At 40.3% G+C, this 19,341-nt stretch overlaps 1 protein-coding gene across 2 annotated transcripts in view; it reads left to right on the forward strand.

Moving 5' to 3' along the window:
• LOC100741370 (zinc finger homeobox protein 3) overlaps window positions 1-19,341 on the forward strand; it is a 246,712-nt gene that overhangs the window by 98,427 nt on the left and 128,944 nt on the right. For both annotated transcript variants that reach the window (XM_033321904.1, XM_033321907.1), the window contains exon 4: window positions 2,404-2,439. The gene's annotated coding sequence lies outside the window, so the exon portion shown is untranslated. The remainder of the gene's footprint in view (window positions 1-2,403; window positions 2,440-19,341) is intronic.

Genomic DNA, 19,341 nt, shown 5'->3' on the forward strand with positions numbered 1-19,341 from the left:
GCTTCTGTCGTAGCGCGCGGTCTTGTCCGTGTGCCACGCGGCGCTACCACCCTGAGCTATAAAGCGTTCTCTAAATCGGTGTCGTCGCCGGCGTTTAACCTTCCAAGTCCAGCAGAAAACACGGGGAAACGTTATATCAAGGTTTCGAGGTGTCGTTTTAAGAATCTTCTTAACCTTATTGCGTTGCTATTTTCCATTGTGAAACTTGTATTTCCTCTTGTTGGAAAGTCCCTTTACCTTGAGGAAAGTATTGGAAAAATGTTATTGTTATTGTCTAATAATTTTAATAATTTTCATTCTAACCTTGCGATAAAAGATTTTGTCAAACGTTAAAAGTCTTTGTGTTTGTTGAAACGAGAGTTAGAAATGAAAATTCGTGGGCTGCAACAGAGTTACAGGTTAGAAATTGATGATAATTTTGATACTCTCATACTCGCGCAAATGATACTCGTATTTTAACGGCAGCGAATATGTTAATATATTAACCGGACAAATTCCGTGAGCGTAGAATTAGAAATCAATACAGACACAACGATTTCAATCAGATTGGTTTCAGGAATTTTACAAATGATTAAATTACATCGTATGAAAATTAATATGTATCTACGAACAGATACTTTTAAATAATGATATGTTTTTTGTCTTGATATTCTAGGCATTATAACTACTAACTACGGAATAATTTATGTAACATTTCAAACGTAATCTAATAACATGAGATGTTCAATGTATAATATCGATGTACGATTGATACGAGAGATTAAAACCGAATAACAAGATTGATTTCAAATTAATCGTAACGCAGTGGTGCAGTTAAGAAGCTGTCCAGACCAAAAGAGTAGGAGAAAAAAGTGTTCGATTTTTCTTGATTCAGGTTTATTGCACACTTGGTTTCGACGCCTACACATCAGGTGGTCGTTCAGCTTCATAGCTTACGAGAGACACGCAGAAAGTTACTTTCGTTCTCTTACGATGAAGGTCTCGCATAATAGTTTGGAACAGCATATATCAGAGCTTGAAAATATGGGATAACATATCTAAACCTTTCCTTCGAGTTAGAAATAAAAATTCGTACGGACAAGTCAATTTCAATTTGTGGTATCCTTGTTCTCACAAATAGATGCAATAAATCTTGAACAGAAGAGAAAGCCTCTCAGGAGTTAAACCGATCCACTGGATTTTCTGTAAACTTGTTAATTTCATTAATCGAGTACACGATTTTAACATGCAATTCTTAAGAAATAACGACTTCCTTTCGTAAGTTCTAAAGTTAAATAAATTCTAACTAAGTGCACGATAACGAATCGAAGTTATTCTCGAAGCAAACGGTCTCGTCAAAGGGAAAGTCACGCGGTGCCAACGATAATTATCGGCGAAAGGTTTATTAGTCTGCGAACAGTGGTTCCCGGAAGAGGCAAACGAGCTCGTCTCGCGAAGGCGAAGGCGAATCGATAGAGGTTGGTGTATAATGTGTGTGGCTAAAATAACTATAGCTGTTAGTTAGTCGCCGCCACCCTTCTTACATATGCAAACCCTTAAATAATTACGGCTCATTCGTGCAAATTATTCTGGGGTTTCCGCGCGCCGCGAAGTAAAATATAATAATACGGGATCGCGCGTGCGTGCACGCCTCGCGAGTGTCTCTTGGCATATTTAACAATTTTGCTCGGCAGTTGCTCGTTTTTCCAGATAAGCGAGTTCACCTTTTCGAACGACAAGTGTCAACGTGCATTTAAGACCAGCGAAGCGTTGTAAAATTTCAGAGAGAGAAAGAAAAGAAAATATGAAGTGCGCGGCGCCAGTTCTCACGCCGCTCAAACGATACTAGACACTGTTTGTAGAATAGCTTCGTGAATCTTTTAGTAACGTATTTTACTTCCAACTATTTTGAGTCCTGTTTTAATCCAATGATTCAAGACTAATTTATTTTTCGAGTTACGCTGAACTTTTTCTCCATTTTTATTAATCAAGATTCCAAGTACGCGAGCTTCGCAATTTTCATCGAAGCTCCATTTTCTTTATCTCACCGCTTATTCGATGAAGACTATCCAATACGTCACTAAAGCGAGATTCGCGTAATTCTCTTCTTACAATTTAACTTAAAACAATTTAACGCGTACGTAATAAAGTTGCATAACATCGTGTTGCAAATTCTAAACATTGAGTAAGGTGTAGGTATTATTAAACTGCAATTAATATGCGTCGATTACGCGTGGGAGAAGCAGGATCGCGTCACAACATTCATTAACCAACCGATGCTGCATTGGTAAATACGTATTGCTATAAATTGGATATAGTAATTCCGTACGCATGATATTTTTATCTTAGTATGAATCTTATGTTACTTCCAACAATTACATTATTATATGGTCACTTCATATTTAGTTTGTGCCTTTGTTGCAGAAGGAACCTCTACTTCTATGCTGGCGAACTTATCTGGTGAGTGGAATCGCTAATATTAAAAAGTTATTAACACGATATATATACCTGAACACTCGATCATTGTTTCTTTTAAAGAAACAACAAAAATGTAGGAATGTGTTGAAGTTTGTCGAAGTAAGATTTGATCTTTCCATGGAAATAAAACTCCGTATAATTAAGCCACAATTAAACTTAATTCCATTGAAACTGCAAATTGGGGTTTGAATCTGAATCTTCCTGTCGATTAATTATTAGCACACGGCCTTCAAGTATCATCAAACAATGTATCAAACAACGAGAAACTAAACGAAAAAACCTTTTCAGAATTCAGTGACGTATACACCTTTTAATCTTTTCAATCTTTCAAGTTACATATGTATATGCATGTATACAATTATAGATTCCGCATTTCAATGAATAAGTAACAATTCTACAAATCATGAAGTGTAATCGGAAGGTCGTGCGAAAGAAAAAAAACAGCGCGACGTATGACAGCGGTTAAGCCTCGCGCACGCGTTGGAATCGCGCCAAGAGGAACGCGGCGATTCCCGACGAGTCCGAAAAAGGGTCAAAGGAATTTCTCGCGTCTCGCGTCGAAGTGGCGGCGCTTATCGCCGAGGAAAATCGGAACAACCCCGAGGTAGGCGCGGCGCGAAGGTAACCGTGTAACACACTCGAGGTGGTCGTTGGTACGCGTGCGATTACTTACTCTCCATCGGCGAATTAACGACGAATCACCGATGGGAAAACCGGTTGCCCGGCCGAACGGCACGCAGGCCTAACGACTTCTCTCCTCGGCCTCAGCACGGGCATTCCAACGGCACGAGTTTGCCCCGCGACGCGAATTAATGGAAACACGCCGCGGCATGCGGCGCGCGCTGATAAAGCGGAACGCGCCTTCCTTACCTTCGTATCTCTCTATCCTTTCCCAACGAAAGCACCTCGCGCAGCGTTTCGTCCCCGACCATTCCGCGTTTACGCAGATCTTCCTCACTTTTTTTTTTTTGTTTAATAGTCACGATCGTCGGTTGGCTCGACTGTTTTCTTTCGCTCTGTCCATTCGGAGCATCGTGGACCCGTTTTCCAGCTGGCATCCGCCGGAATCTTAAATTCGTGATGCTTGGCCGCGCGCGTGCCATCGGTAATCTTTCGCCACGCGTGAACAACGCGCGCAATATTTGCTCGTCTTTATCGAGAGGCGACTTCCGCGCGAATTTACCGGAGAACCTTTGGACAAGAGGTTTACCGTAGATCGGAGAAGGTTTGCGGTGGGCTGTAACTGCCGTGCACGCGTCCTCTGACGAACTGTCGTTCCGACGAATGGACGTTTCGATGATCGAAATGCGTACATTTTGATGCATTTATGGAAAATTTAGTGTCGCAAAAATATACAACACGTATATACAATGCAAAAATAGAGAAAATATTCGAAGCGAATTACCTGCCGTAACGTTTCATCGATTCAACGATTTCCACTCCTTCAGCTGTGTTAATAAAAATATGAGATTGCATAAAAATTAGCAGCCTACTCATATGGAAACTGTATATGTACGTTCGATTATACGTGTAGACTTAGTCTTGCAATCTTAGTGCGCATTCGCTCTTTTTGCGGGGATTTAGGTTGATCAGTTTTCTTTAGGTTACTTTTTTTTCGTGGAAATGGAGTTACAGGGGTTGAAGTATTATTCTTAATGATCTTTTTAGTCAAATGTTGTAGTAGGTCGTGATCGATGATGATGTAGAATTGATGCGGTGTGATGAGCTTGGTAATGTAAAACGAGATAAGTTTTGGAGCTGAAAGGATTTTAGACAGTGAATGATTTCGTTTGCAGGGGTTGGTATATTGGGAGGTGCACGCGTGAAACTAGTTATTCCACTTACCGAAGTACAAATTGGCTCGATAAGTATCGACAAAAATCTGGATATACTTGGCGAGATTCTTGCAATGATGTAAATCGGCTATTTGAAGTTCTGTAATTACTGTTTTAGATGTTATTGCTTAACGAGAACGTATTGTGAAAGTATTTTGATTCGTCGATATTATTTGTACGATTTATTCCCATGATTCGGTATCGAACGATTCTGGAACAGGATCTGACAAATTAGATTCTTAATTTATTTGGTACGCTGTGTAAAGTGTCAGCTACATTTTTCGTAGGAAGTTTCAGCTGTTGCACGAAATTACACACTCTGGTGTACGTGCCTTTGATTACCTTGGTTCTGGAATAGAATGTGCTGATATTAATTTTGACGAAGATCGATGGCAGCCTTTATTCGTTTCGTTTGTAGTTAGTAATGTTTTGTAAAATGGTTGCGCTGAAATACAAGCGAGAGAAGAAAATGGATAATAGAAAATAAAATAACAAATAGGAAAATATGTATTTAAGTATTGAAATGTTATAGTTACAATTTTTATGCCTTTGCCTTCTTGAAAGAAGGAGCAATTCTTTTAATAAAGTATATTTGTAATATCGTGATTTGCTTTGTAAATTAAAAGTTAATAACAAATATCAGCTACATGTACGATACGAAATATCTGTGGAGAGAAGCATATCTATGTAGGCCTGAAACAAGGCTTAATATCTCACATACAAGAACAAGACTCATCTGCGCACACAAGACATATTCCTCGAATTAACTTCTAACATCTTGCCACCCAAAAAATCATACATATACAATTTCTATTATTCCGCTCTCAGAACGAAATCATACAACAATTTCTGAACGATTGCTTCTCCAACCTGTTTTCACGGCGAAAAAACAGCCATATGTACATGCATCAAGCTGTCAAACTTAATTTGGAAAATTACGTCTACATCTTAACCTGTCACGATCGATTGATTACGAAGAACCTGTCTCGATAAACTTCATTAGTACAAGTACACTCACCGTGTACTTTTCGAGTTCTTCGACTTGAAATTGAAAAGAAAATAAAAAGAAAAAAAAAGAAAGACAGAAAGAAAAGAAAAGAAAAGGAAAACGAGGGAGAAGAACACGAAAGAAGGAAAGGGTTATCGCTATCAACTGGCAAAGGAGACCGATCATTAAACTTTAAGCTGCAATAATTCTTTTCAATTAACCCATAGGAGGTACATGCTTGTTCAAGCAGCGTGCGGCAACGGATAGAAATGTCCTTAACCGTCGGTTTTTACATTCTCTCTCTTTCTTTCGCCTTCTTGCCTCTGGAAGCCGCCACGATACACGGCAACGCGTCTTAAATGAAGCGATTCCGTATTCACGCATGAGCGCGATCGCAGAAGCTCGCTCGAACGCGAACACGAAGAGAAGAAGAAATATCAAAAGGAAAGAAGCTAGCGCACGAGGGCACGCATCTGTTTCCTTTGCGGTAAATTTCTTCCGCGTCCAGCGGCCGTGCACCGGTCACGATAAATGATTTCGCCAGCGGAAAATGAATATTTCCGCTCGCGGCCGATTCAATTCAACGCCGCCGCCATCTTTCGCGAATTATTCCCGCTGGATTAACTGTAATTATCGTCGCGCGTTTTACGGGATTCTTGCCAGCGTTGATTACCTGAAGAATTTCTAAGGGTTGTTGAAATGTAATCCTGTCGAGTATTATGTTCTGGGATGTGTTATAATTTGTAACTTGTATCCATTTGGTTTCTACGATAATACTGGACGTATCTGTTCAAGTAGATATGACCTACAGTGGTCAGATACCTGGTTAGTTTTGTTGGAACGTAAATTGATTAAAAGATTACGATGGATCGTTAGATATATGCGTGAGTAGATACCTGAAATGATCAGGCATTCGCTTATTTCTCGTCAGGATGAAAATTAATTAATAGGTTGATTAGGTTGATAAGATGTTGTTGTTTATGATAGTCGCGTAATAAGGTTGATTTTTTTAAAGCTAATACGTTACAATAAAATCGGAATTACTCATCGTCAAACTTTGAATAACTGTTTCTTCGTTCGAGAAGTTCTTTATCTTCGGATTGTTTAATTCGTAATTACGATTGTACGATTATATGATCACTGCGATTAATTGAAACAGTAATTCCTAATTTCGAGAGATTCGTCAGTCGTATAAGTCCCTTTGATTTTGATTTTACGAAGAACGAAATGAATCTTTTGTGCTAAATGTTGAATCTTCCATTTGATTTCGTTTCTCTTGAAATAATCATTCAGAAATAACGACAGTGGATGACGCGATATAAACTAGAAATATTCAACTGCATCGACGACTATTTTCACAATTTCTACGATTCACCGAGTTTTCTCGACTTTGACATATTTGTTCTAACAGTCGTAGCTAACAAAATTAATATCTATCTCGGTGCTTTAATATTCCGAATTTAAACTGTATATTTATGTGTCACATAAATCTTCATTGAACGCTGTATGAAAAATGATTGTCACGAATAACACCGGGTTTTACAATGTCACACTACATAAATATTAAGAAGATAATTCACGTCAATCTGCTTTGCAAGAATGTTAATCAGAGGCTTATTATTTTCTTTTTCTTTTTTATCATAGAGTCGCGATTAAAAATTACGGATTTCTATGCTCGGAATTCTAATAAACCGGCATTAAGGTATAAAAAATGATGGTAATTAAAATGACACCATCGCTTTATCTTCCATCGTGGCCTCGATTGACTTTAAACGACCGTAGTCATTAAATCCATTCGAATGTAAACTGCAGTCGTGCATATTAAAAGTCGTTTTTCATTGTAAAAAGTTTAATAACCTTGAAATCTCCTTAATGCCACCGCCTGCAAAAACCGAGTCTCATAAAACAACTTCAACTTTTCCTCGCGACATTCCTTTCTGTCACCAATGTTTTTGGACGAATTCATTTATCACTCTTCGCACATTTCGCCGGACGTCGCATATTTCTTCTTCGTATGCATACGTTCTTTAATTAGATTTGACCTATAGATACGTGGCTACTTTCGTATTTCGAATTATCCAAAGAAATTCGACGCCTTCGATCGCATTCCACCATAGTCGGGTCTAGTTTTTCCATGCATAAGTGAAATTCATGGCCTACTTGACTGAACTTTGCTCTCTAAGTTCATCTCGCTTTGTCATCATAAATCTCTCCGCGAATAATCGCGAATTATCGCGATTGTCCTAAATCGTACGAACGAGTAACTTCAACGCGTTATAATCTTCTTTAAAGCTTATAACTCGAGAAACGACAAGCGGCCAACGTTGAAATGGCAAGATCGATTTCATAGGGGTCACAGCATCGTTACTGATACGATATTATGGTTCATTTATGCATCGATGAATCGAGCACGAGTCCAGTCCAGTTAATTCATTTCCATTGCACCCTTTTAGTCTCGATTATTATAATGAAAGAATTAAGCTCGAATAAAATATCTTATAATTGAAACGGAGTCAAGGTTGTGACGTACGATGATAATAAAAGTAATTTTAAGAGGAATATAAAAATAAAAATTCCTCGCTAAAACACGTTCCACGCTCTTTCAACGAAGATCTGCTATGATCTTTAAAGACGAAAGGAAAGATATCAATGTTTGATGGTCGATTGCACCTATTCTACCGTCAAATAATTCCTATGAACGCAGATTTAAATTGAAGTTACTTAGCCTGCAATCGTTTGTTCAAGTATCCTAAATTCGACAGAATACTTCATGTAAAATAGATGCCTAAAATGTTGTCGAAAGAAGACAACATTTATGTCTATATGAATGTTAATTGTAGTTATAAACGTATCATGAACGTAAAGTATGATCAAATAATTCGGGCGACTTGAATCGAAGTAACTTGACTAATCTAAACGAGGGTTAATAAGCGTAATTGAGCCTAATTTATCGTCTTTTTCGAGTTGGTTCATAATCGATATTTCGCTGCAGACGCATCCAACGACAAGGTCGTGAATTAGCCCGTTTCGTTTTGCCATTCTCCTCCTAACGACTCGAACGGGGCATTCCTATAGCACGAGTTCGTCGCGCAACGCGAATTAATGGAAACAAGCCGCACGATGCGCGCGCTATACGCGCGGATAAACCGGAACGTCCATTTCACGGGCCTGTTCGTCTCCTCTCGAACGCGCCGCGCGACCTGTTCGAATTAAACGATTTCGTGTTCGCGTGGCGAGAAAAAACCCTCGCCAAAGTACCTGCGTAACGTCCCACCTGTTTTCTCGTTCTTCTTCTAACTCGCCGTGATCTTTTTCTAGTCGTAGTCATAGCCATAAGATGCTGCGTGATCATTGCCAGTCGTAGCTTTCGTACATTTTTTTCCCTCTCCACTCCGATGAACTCGTTTTTCTTTCATGGCGCGCTATGTTCTGGAACGCGGATGATCAAAGAAGTCGATCAAGTCGTATTTCTGTTATTCATTATAGATTGAAGTGTGAAAATATGGTAATTTTTTTATGGAATAATCTACTTCAAATTTTTCTCGACCCTTAAGAGCTATCATCAGAGGAAATCACCTTGATTCCATCATACGTATTTTACAAAATATTCGAATCCTCAAAAATCTATGATCGAAAAAGATTAGAAAAATGGTCTATAAAATTTCTATGAAAAAAACATTCAAATCCCTGAATAGCTATCATTGCGAATCTATAAAAATTCTATGAAAAATTGATCGTTCCGACCACTATGATACTTTCTAGCGTGAACGAACCTAGATTAATTCATCGACTGCTCGTCGAATCTGGAAAATGATCTGACTCGTATTTCGCGGTTTACAGGCTAATTAAACCGTTCGTCGGAGATTGGACGAAGCACGAAAAGGTCGCGCGACACGGGACAAGCCTAACGCGAGAGTTAAGATAAAGCTGACTGGCGTTTTCGCGTATCTTCCTCCAACGCGTTACCAGTTGGTCGTCGCGGGTACTCGATTCGCGGCGGAGAATCTACCGACCGGTGCTGATCGTTAAAAGACGTTATTACGAAGAAAAACAGCTCTCTCTTTCTCTCACCTCGGCCTGGCTGACGCATTTTTCTCGAGTTTCCGCGTTAAAACGCGACACCGACGGTGTAACGCCCGGCACTTTACGTCGCCACGAACAGGCTAACGACTTCTCCCCGCTTGACTTTAATGGACATTCCGCGCCGTGATTTTACTCCGCGATTTGAATTAATGGAAACACGCTGGCATCCCATTTGCACTGATAAAGCAGAACGTCCTCTCGCTGCGATAGTCCCTTTGCCTCGTGCGAGTAACCATTCTCTTCTTCCTTTTCTTCTCTCTCCTTCGTTCGTTCGCCGTTCTTCCATCTTGGTCCTTCGCGATCACGACGATTCCGCCGCGTTTCCATTGCACCGTTGGATTAAGTGATTACACGTCGCCGCTTATTCGAGCACGAGAAAGGCATCGATCACGCGGGACCCTGTGATTTCAGAAACGGGACGTATCGCAAACGATGTCTCGACGAGACGCGTGTCTCGCTCTACGTATAATCGGTACGTACACGACTCGTACGAAATTAGATAGAGACAAGGTTGATGGCTGTGTGGCGATATTCGGAAGGAACTGGAATTTGTTAAATTTGCTTTCAACGCGCTGGTAATCCGATGTCTTTGACTCTGATTTATTAACTTGTCGCGAGCAATGCAAGTTGTGCGTGTTAAGTATGAACGTTGTACAGCGATATAATTTATTTAGTCTAAGTATGTAAGGACTGATATAACCAGACTGACGATGTTTATGTATTTTCGAGGGATCTAAATTAATTTTACCATTTGTTACAGTTAAGGGGACGAGTCCGATTATCTGTTACTCTTGTCGTAACTTTTAACAAATTCGTGTTTGAGAATTCCGATTCGATTCGCAAACAAACATAAGAAATACCTCGATATTAATAGAAGCAACGATAAAATGAAACATCATCAAGTAGTTTCAAGTCTGACACACGTTAAGAAAGTATAGTATCTCGAGAAAAGTTACAGGGAAGCTGTATCATGGCAAAAATTACGAAGAAATTAGCTACCGTCTCGATTCCCCGAGCGAAAGAAAAGAAGAAAACAATGTACGAAAGTGAAACGTTTGGACTTGCCATTCTAGGCAATTTAGAAACTGTGTAGTTGTAGTACTTATTCCATTATCCCATTATTTCTTACTTAATTCTTCCTCCATTTAAGAAGCAATTGTTCTCATATATTATCCGCGTTATTCCTGGGCAAAGACAACGCTCGCTTGGCTATAACTCTATACAAAAGTTGAAATAATTTCAACTGATAAATTCCACAGACTCGATGTATCGTGTAAATTTTTGGCTGTAAAAAAACGTTTCATTGCCAATAGCAATAACATGGCAATTAAAGTAACTCCACTGTCGTGTGCTCCAACTTATAAATTACGAGTCGGTTTTATAGACGTCGAACAGAGACATTTAATTGACCTACTGAATACCGAAATATCAAACAAGGTAATTTTTATTTTAATTTCGGTAACTTCTCAACGGTATGAATCATATAAACTACGATCTAAGTTTTCAACGGATATTTAAATACCAAATCAGATACAGCGGGATTGATATAAAAGAAGGCATCATCTTGTTTTAAAACCTGAATCATGAGATTCGTTTAAATATTAAGTAGATCCAAGATGTTGATATAATACTTAAAAGACTGAGAAACGTGTTTGAGACGATACAAAATGTTCTACAACTCGACACGATTTTCTTAATAGTATTCGTCCTCCCGGTAACGTCGAATTCATTAATCGAGGCTCTATCGAAGCGAGAAAATAAATCACTTTCGATGGAAATTAACGGCAAATAGACAACGCGACAAACATACATAAAACATCTCCGACTGGCACACGATAATTGGCTGTGGACGTGGAAGAAGTGAGAATATAATAATCCTGTGCCAACCAATTATTTCACCGAGTCGCTCTTTTAAATAGTTTCTTTAGCGTAAAATCCAACACCTGTGGATGATCATTTACAAAATAACGAGCGTGAGACTCGGCAATGGAGAATCGAAGAGCGATGCTTAAAGTGAAAAGAGAGAGGTTATACGATAATAATAGGAGGAAAATGTTGACTAAATTCACAAAAATATATACATTTATTATATTACAACATTAAACATTTTCTTATTATTTGTCAAAAACGTGTTCCTTCAAAAACAAAGTCAATTTCTCCAACATAACTTTCGATGACGTTCAAGGAATCCAAAATATATTTATTTTTCTTGCAACCAAATTCAATTAATCTAAAACCACGGTTTCTTCCACAAATCCATCGAAATTTCTCTACGCAGAAATAGACGCGAATATATTAATCGCGTTTCTCCACGAACTGTATAGCTGCGTTTGTTACAACAAATTTCGTCGAAACTTTCATCTTACCAAACTCTCATAAAAAAAAAAGAAGAAAAAGAAAAGAAAAATGAAGAAATTCAACTCCTAGTATCGTTCCTCGAATGTTGTTCGTTCCCGCGCAAAAGAACAAAGCTGTCGTCCCCTCGGTCGCTTGCCAACGAGGGACAGCACGGCGAATCATAACAAAAGCGACAACGAGACGGCGCTAAATTACTTTCGACGCAAATTAACAGCGGCTGGATAAGGTAACGAGGCAGAGGAGATGGAACCGAGCCGTGGACGAGGTAATCCCGCGGACGGTATTGTTTCACCGACGGAAGTCACTCTTTTATTACGAGACACTTCCTGCTCCACGCGGGAGCACACGGACGTGCCTGTTTACACCGTGTATACATGCCACGTGAACACAGGTAACTCTCGTCTCTTTCATCCTTCCTTCCTTCCTTTCTTTCTTCCTTTCTCTTCCTTCGCGTATTCTCTTTCTAACCGTGACCCTTTCGTTCTTCCTCCGTTTTTTCGGTTTTCCTCTGACGAGTGGATTGCAGACTTTTGTCCATTTATGATAAATTTAAGAATACAGAAATTACGCAAAGTGGATACAATATAGAAAAATATATAAAATATCGAAAATACGGTGCTCGTTATAATCTCGATTGTAACAAGCGAAACGAGTTTCTATTTCACTTCTATTTGTTTAATTGTGTCCACGAAGATATAAATTTGCATAAGGATCTTCAGTGTACCGATAAGTATACATACCTGCTTGGTTCGACGAAAATATTCGATCTCCACGAAAGGAGCAAACCAACAAGAAGCCCTCGCGTTCGTGCAAGCCTGGCCTGGGTGAAACCAGGCTGGCAAAAGCGGTCGATTAATTAGCCGCACGCGTGACTATTAATCAGCCCGGTAATTAAGATAGAACAGCCGCGAAAGGATCCTGGGGAACGCATACGCGATACTTAAATTCCACGGAGCTAACTGGAATCCGGCGCTCACGGAGAGAGAGAGAGCGATCGTCCTCCGGAGGAAAGCGTGGAGTCGGCTCTCCAGTCGATTAAAACGAAACGTAACGAAGCCGAAGATAATGTAATAGCGAGAGCTGCCGGTGTAATTGCACATGTGTGTAATAACGCGGTCGTGGTATTTATAATCGATACACGGCACGCAAGGATGAAAATCAAGTGGTATAAAGGAGGAGAGAAGGGCGATACACGCAACCGTGCGCCTCCTGTCCTTTGCCCGGCCTAATTGCGCACCGTGAATTCCGGTAATTATAATAATTGGCCTCGCGTCACGGCCGAATCGACGCTTGGTCCTCGTCGTGTTCGTTCCTCGTTCGACTGAACGACGACCGTCACGAGGAACGAGCGTGACGTTGACTTGGAACAACGTACACGCGGAGGAATCCCAATTTCTGTTCCTCGTGCGTTCTTCGAGAACGCTCCCGAAACTCTGCGTCCGGCACCTTCTTTCCATCTCTTTCACACGGAAACCCCACCCCGTTTCTTTCTTCTCTTCTGACCGTTCTGATTCTTTCTACTAAAATACGAGCGGCCAGGAGCAACGTTATCAGCCGGGCAAATTAATGTAACGAAAGGGCAGATTAATGCCGCGGCGTCGAACGAGCGGGAGGAGGCGATCGACCGATGTGTTGGAATTAATTAACTCCGCCGGGCGTACGTATAATTCAGAGGGTACACACGATTGATTAAAGCCGATTTCACGACCAATCAATCTATAACCCCTTAGCGGACGTCCCTTAGCGGCGGCCATAAATTTGCACCAGCTATTAAAGGAATCCGGCGTGCGCCTTATCGTTCATTTATAACTGTCCGCGGCCGTCTCATTAACCTCCCTTTTCTCGGAACGCGATCGCGGGACTCGGAGACAAGAGCCAAAGAAATCTCAAAATATCACCGTCGCGGGTGGGACGACGAGAAGGTTGGGGCCGCTGCGACTGGGGGCTGGGCCAGTTTTTACATGGGTGTGCGAATATCGGTACGTGTACGCGTGTCTGTGATTATATGCGACTGATCGTGCGTTTTCGCCGAGTGTGATGTTCGACACACTCGGTTACACGTAAATAACGAACATGTGTAAACAATTGTCGGATTACCGTGGCGGAATTAAGTCGTCTTTTGGCACTGGCACATCATCGCGGTAATAACGATAACCGGGCTCTCTGTTGTTCGTGCGGCTACTGGGTTTATAGTTGATGTATGTCGTTGGAGATGAACGGGAGGGAAGCCTGTCCGAGGTAGCCAACACGTATAATGATCGTCACGTGGTTATGTCTGGTTTGACGTGCCGGCGAAATTCGAAGAGGAATACGTGAACGAATTTTAGAAGTTTCTGACTTCTAATAACAATTTCGAGCTAATCGTTCGATATGCTATTTTACGAATGACTGTGAAAATCGAGATTTTTCTAAACGTTGGAATAATTCTTTCGCGTAAATGAATTTGTATTTCTAGTGGTATCTAGTAAGAAGCGGTATACTTGAAATCTTTGTAATTCGATTTCTTGTCTAATATTTCCTGATACAAATCGTATCCTTTCGAAAAACTGTTCTAATGATTTTCTTGCTACAGATGCAGAGATATCAAGCGTGTGATGATATAGTGATATTAAGCGTGATACTAAATCAGCATGTCATCGGACTTCGGGTACAGGAAACCAGCGATACTAATGAAACACAGAAAAACGTTTCCAAAACAACTCAATTTACGAAATATGAATAAAATTCCCGACATAATATAAATCTAGAACAATATTCAGAAAAAGAACCATTAGTAAAAATCTTGTCCAAAAAAATGCTCCAGAACGATGCGAAAACAGTACTTTTATCCGTATGTCACCGATTAATTATATTCGGAATCAATTATCCAGGACGAATGCGGTGAAAGCATCGGCACGAGCTCGCAACGTTCGAGCTGCTTTTCCGGGGAAGACACATTATAAGTTTTTCCTCGGGGTTAATTTCGCCGGCGATAGCTAAATCCTTTCTTTTTCTTGCTTCTTTTCTCCCCTGCTCTTTCGCTCTTTTATTCTTGCGCCACCCTGTCCCTCTGCAGCCACCGAGCTCCAGCAAGCTCGAACTAAGAGCGGCTAAGAGTTGGTAGGAGCGTCTCTATGGTTAATTAAACGCATAGATCACCCCTCCCCCTCCTCTCGCAATCTCCACCAGCTCCTCCTTAGCTTCACCCTCCACCCCTGACTCCACCCTCGCCCTTGTCCAGTGTCTTCTCTTTTTCCAGCCACCCTGCAAATGCGCGCACACTTCTTCCGCGTTATAAACGTGCATGTGCGCCTTCTTTTACGCCGCCAGTGCTGTATCCTTCGTTAAAAATCTCGGAACGTATACTTTAAAGCACATTAATCCTTTTCTCGTCTTGTAACCTCATAATTAAACTTCACGCGTTCGCGATATAATTCCACGCATCATGATATCGCAGCAGAGATAAATTGAAAATTCAAGCCTAGCAATGTACACTCCCAATATACGTAGAAAAGTCACATTTGATACACATTTTATTCTCGATGGAACTTCAGTATTTCGTGTAGCCTCTAAACTTTAAATTGCATCCAAGTTGTTTAGTAAAATCGTTGGTATATCAAAACTTTACAAATATCGTCTATGTCATATCAGCTATCAACTCGTATAATCTCTCGGCAGTTGTTTCATTTCTTTACTCTTACGTCTTTCGAGGTCGAAGCGTATACAAATGTACAAACACAATCGTAATATATAACGAAGCTTAATATTCATTTCATATCATCTTCTTAGAACCATCTCTAAGAATCTGAATAACCTCCTCGCAATTTTAAAATCGTACTCGAGAAAGTGTAACGAGTCACGAGTTCTTTACAACCTTCGATCGCCATAGGAAGCATTTTCCGCGAACGATTTCCCGCTCCATCAACCCTCGCACGACTTTCGAGAAGAAGGTTGCGCGCCTTGAATTTCCTACCACGCGTGATGCCAACGAACAAGACAAAAGGGGGTAGGCCTCCGTAACGCATACCGGTTTCTCAGGAAGGCGTAACCTCCGCTTGAAACTACCGTCCACGCTCATTATCGTTTACGCGGGTAAACCCGTCGCCGATTCCTCGCTTGTTCACCGCGATCGATCGTTTGACCCGTTTGCCGTGAAACCCACGCTCCCAACGCGCCTTACTCGCGCGCGTTCGCTAATTTCTAACTTGATAACGTTTCAATGTCGATGTACAGTGTTCAATTCCTTTATCACTTACATTTACGCTAATCGAGAGAAAAGACGATCGATTCCTTTCTTCAATCGGTTGTGTTTCTTTGCTGTAAAGTATATAATAATATGTTTCTTTGCAATTATAATTTTATACTTTGCGTTCGTGACATAATTTTATGCAATATTGAGGGCAATTCTTCTCACATTGTATTCTTTTCGTAAAACTTCGTAAAGTACTTCTTGATTAATAAAGAAATACTCAAAGTTTCATTGTGTATGATAAACTTTAAGTGCTAAATGATCTAACTAAAATTGTCAATTGCTGCGATTGCGAATAAATGGTTGATGTGTAGGACATTGGTTAAAGAAGAGCGTTCGATGAATCTATTTGAAAAGTGAACGAAAGGTTCCATGCTCTGGTCTGATGCCTATAAATTTCATTCGGGCCACGCTATTAACGACGCTGCCGGGTATCGCGTGTACCGAGACGCGATATCAATCCAGGACATCTGTGAAAAAATGGGCCGACCTGTATTGCGATTTTTACTATTATTTTTATTGTTATTCGCAATTCGTCTAACAGCTGCTGCACGCTTCGCGTGGGTTCACGTGGGCAGCGTGGAAGGAAAGATGTGTTAATGGTTCTTCAAATGCACCGAAGGCAGAGGGATGTTTATGAGGTGATTATTGATGATCGAGTCGAACGATTCTATTTGCGGCGAATGTTAACTGTGATACGATGTTTTATTAAATAGCATCATATTATTAAAGAGTTTGTTGTAGGTATAATAAATTTTAATGCGCGTGTGAAACTGTAGCGGCCTTTCTGTCGCCGTTTACTTAAAATGAAAATTAATATTGATTAATGAATCATCAATATGGTAATAAACATTTGTTCCTACGAAATTTCTTTTACAAAACTTGAATCTTCCTTGATGAAATAACATATTATATGTTTTATAAGATAATAGTTTTATAAGATAATTTCTTCAATAGTTGTGAATATTTATTAATAGTTCTTTTTGTAGTTTATCTTTTATTCGTTGACTTTCTAGACATTTTTTAATTTCGAAATTACAGGTCTATGCGGCTAATGTATTATATTTGGTCAGATTAAATATAAGTTTAAAATTGCATTTCATTTATCGTTAATTTCGTTTGCACGTCAGCGTTATTCCTGACTCCGTTCTATGCTATAAAGAATTTAATGTTTCCGATAAAACCTTATAAATAGGTCATGGTGTTACCCTCTATTATAATATTTCATTACACAAAAATATCGATCGTCCTGAATTCACGCTTTCCTTCCTTAGTTTAGCGGTGCCAGTTAAAATAACAACCTTCCGATTAAAAGGTTTTACTCAATTCCTCTAACTATAATTTCACTCGTGCAATTGCTTAACACACTGACGTTTTACTTAGAATTTCTACTATAATCGGAACGTGTACTTGTAACGTGTAAGGGATGAACTGGTTGCTTGAAACTTTCTTTAACCTTTTATTTCCTCTGGAAATTATGATTCGAAATTAATTAAGAAATTGCTCATAAATCAAGTTTCAGAAACTTTTATTTTACTTTAAATCCGCGCACCCGGTGATATAAGACAAAGTTTGAAATACACATATTTCCTAAAATACGATGTCAACATACAACAACCCAGTAATTAAATTGCAATCCAAAATCTTCCAAAACTTGCATACTATGACGTCATTTAAACCTGTCGGAAAGCAACCATCATGTGCGAAACACTCTGCAACTCGCTGTTGAAATTATGAAACAACCCTTGAGAGAGGACGACCAGACGCAAACGTAGTCAGCCTGTGAAACCGTATCGATGTCCGTCAAGGATCGGGCAACGAGAATTTCCAATAGCTCGCGTCGATCTGGCGTAAATAATGCAGCCGATAGATACGTCCCTGAAGCCGTAAGGAGGAGGTTGAGGAGCGAAGGAGGCGGAGGAGGTGGGTGGCCTGAGCGGAGCAGAGGATATTCTTATGAATCGATGAAAGAACCGCGAGCATGCGCGCCGGAATCTTAATAACTCATGCGATACCACCCCCTTCCTTCTGTTATCCAGGCCCTCCGCCGCCGTTATCAACCCCCGGTATTCCCCGTTTCCGCGCCCCGCCGCCAGATACGCCGTTATAATATGCGCGCGGAAAGGTTGGGGTAAACACGAGAGCTGGACATTCCGGGCGTAGTTGCGCGAATATCTCGAGCATATTCCAGCGGGTAAGAATCAGCCGAAAACGCTTGTGTCTGCGCATTTTTCTGCTGTCACCGAACCAGGAAATCCTGCTCATTCCTTCCACGCCTTCCACATTGCGTATAGGCGTCAAAAACGTAATACATACGGTGTTTGGTGCTCACGCACCTTCGCCACGGCTGTTTACGGCCGCTTTTTACGGCCATACGCGCACCTTTTTAGTGCGTGACCCGTTTCGCGCGGATTTACTGCCCGAATACGGCTGCCCGAAAGTTCCATTTTTGTTCTTCCGTTTCGAATCTCACGCGAGAGCGCTCGGTCCAGGGTTAATTAACTCTCCTACAGACATAGGTGTCGTTTGGGTGCTTGTTGGATCGTGGTTTGTTCTGTTATTCGCTTTGGAAATGCTTCGAGAGAATATTCTGATAATTCGTTTAATATTATCTGTCGTTGATACATTATCAGGATAAAATACTATGGAATTTACGTTACTTCACGAGGCCTGTTTTTAAAGGCTTCAAAGATGGTGGTTTTTAAAGAGGTTTAAAAGACTTTTATATTGTCAAGTAATTAGGTATGCAAGGGATCAAACGATCTGGAATTTTTATAGCAAAAGTAAAAAAGACAGTGTCCGAGGTTTGAAAAAATACTGTCACTCAAGTGCAAAAACTTAGTAGCTTGAATTTGTCTGTTAGGTTGTACGGATATAACGTTATCGAAATATTTATCCTGATTTTTTATTTCACTATGAAAATGTCTGACGGTACATGTTTGTTTTTGCGCGAAGAAATGATATTATTTTAAATGTAAAAAGTAGGAATTGCGAAGTTCTTCTACACAGTCATTTGTATAACCCTTTATTATATTCTAAAAGCATTTTCAAAATCGAAACTCCGATACAAAGAAAGCGGTATAACCCACGAAATAGATGATCGAACAACTAGCAACGCAGTCAACATGCTAATTCTCTGATTGCCTATTAATACCATCGAATCGAGATTCCATCTTCGAATATTGAACATATTCGCAACACGAAATCATATATAAAGTTGCGTTGCATGACGATATCGATACGGAACGAGTGGCCATTCCAAATAGCCTCTTTGGACATCCTCGGGATGTCCTCCGGAGACGGATCGGAGAAGGTTTTGGTCGAGAGAAAAATCGTTAGCACGTCGATAAAATAAAATGGAAGTAACGCGTCGCGTTAAGAGATCTCGGCGG

The sequence above is a fragment of the Bombus impatiens genome, unplaced genomic scaffold (assembly GCF_000188095.3).
Source record: "Bombus impatiens unplaced genomic scaffold, BIMP_2.2 scf_0033, whole genome shotgun sequence".
In the NCBI taxonomy this organism is placed as follows: Eukaryota; Metazoa; Arthropoda; class Insecta; order Hymenoptera; family Apidae; genus Bombus; species Bombus impatiens.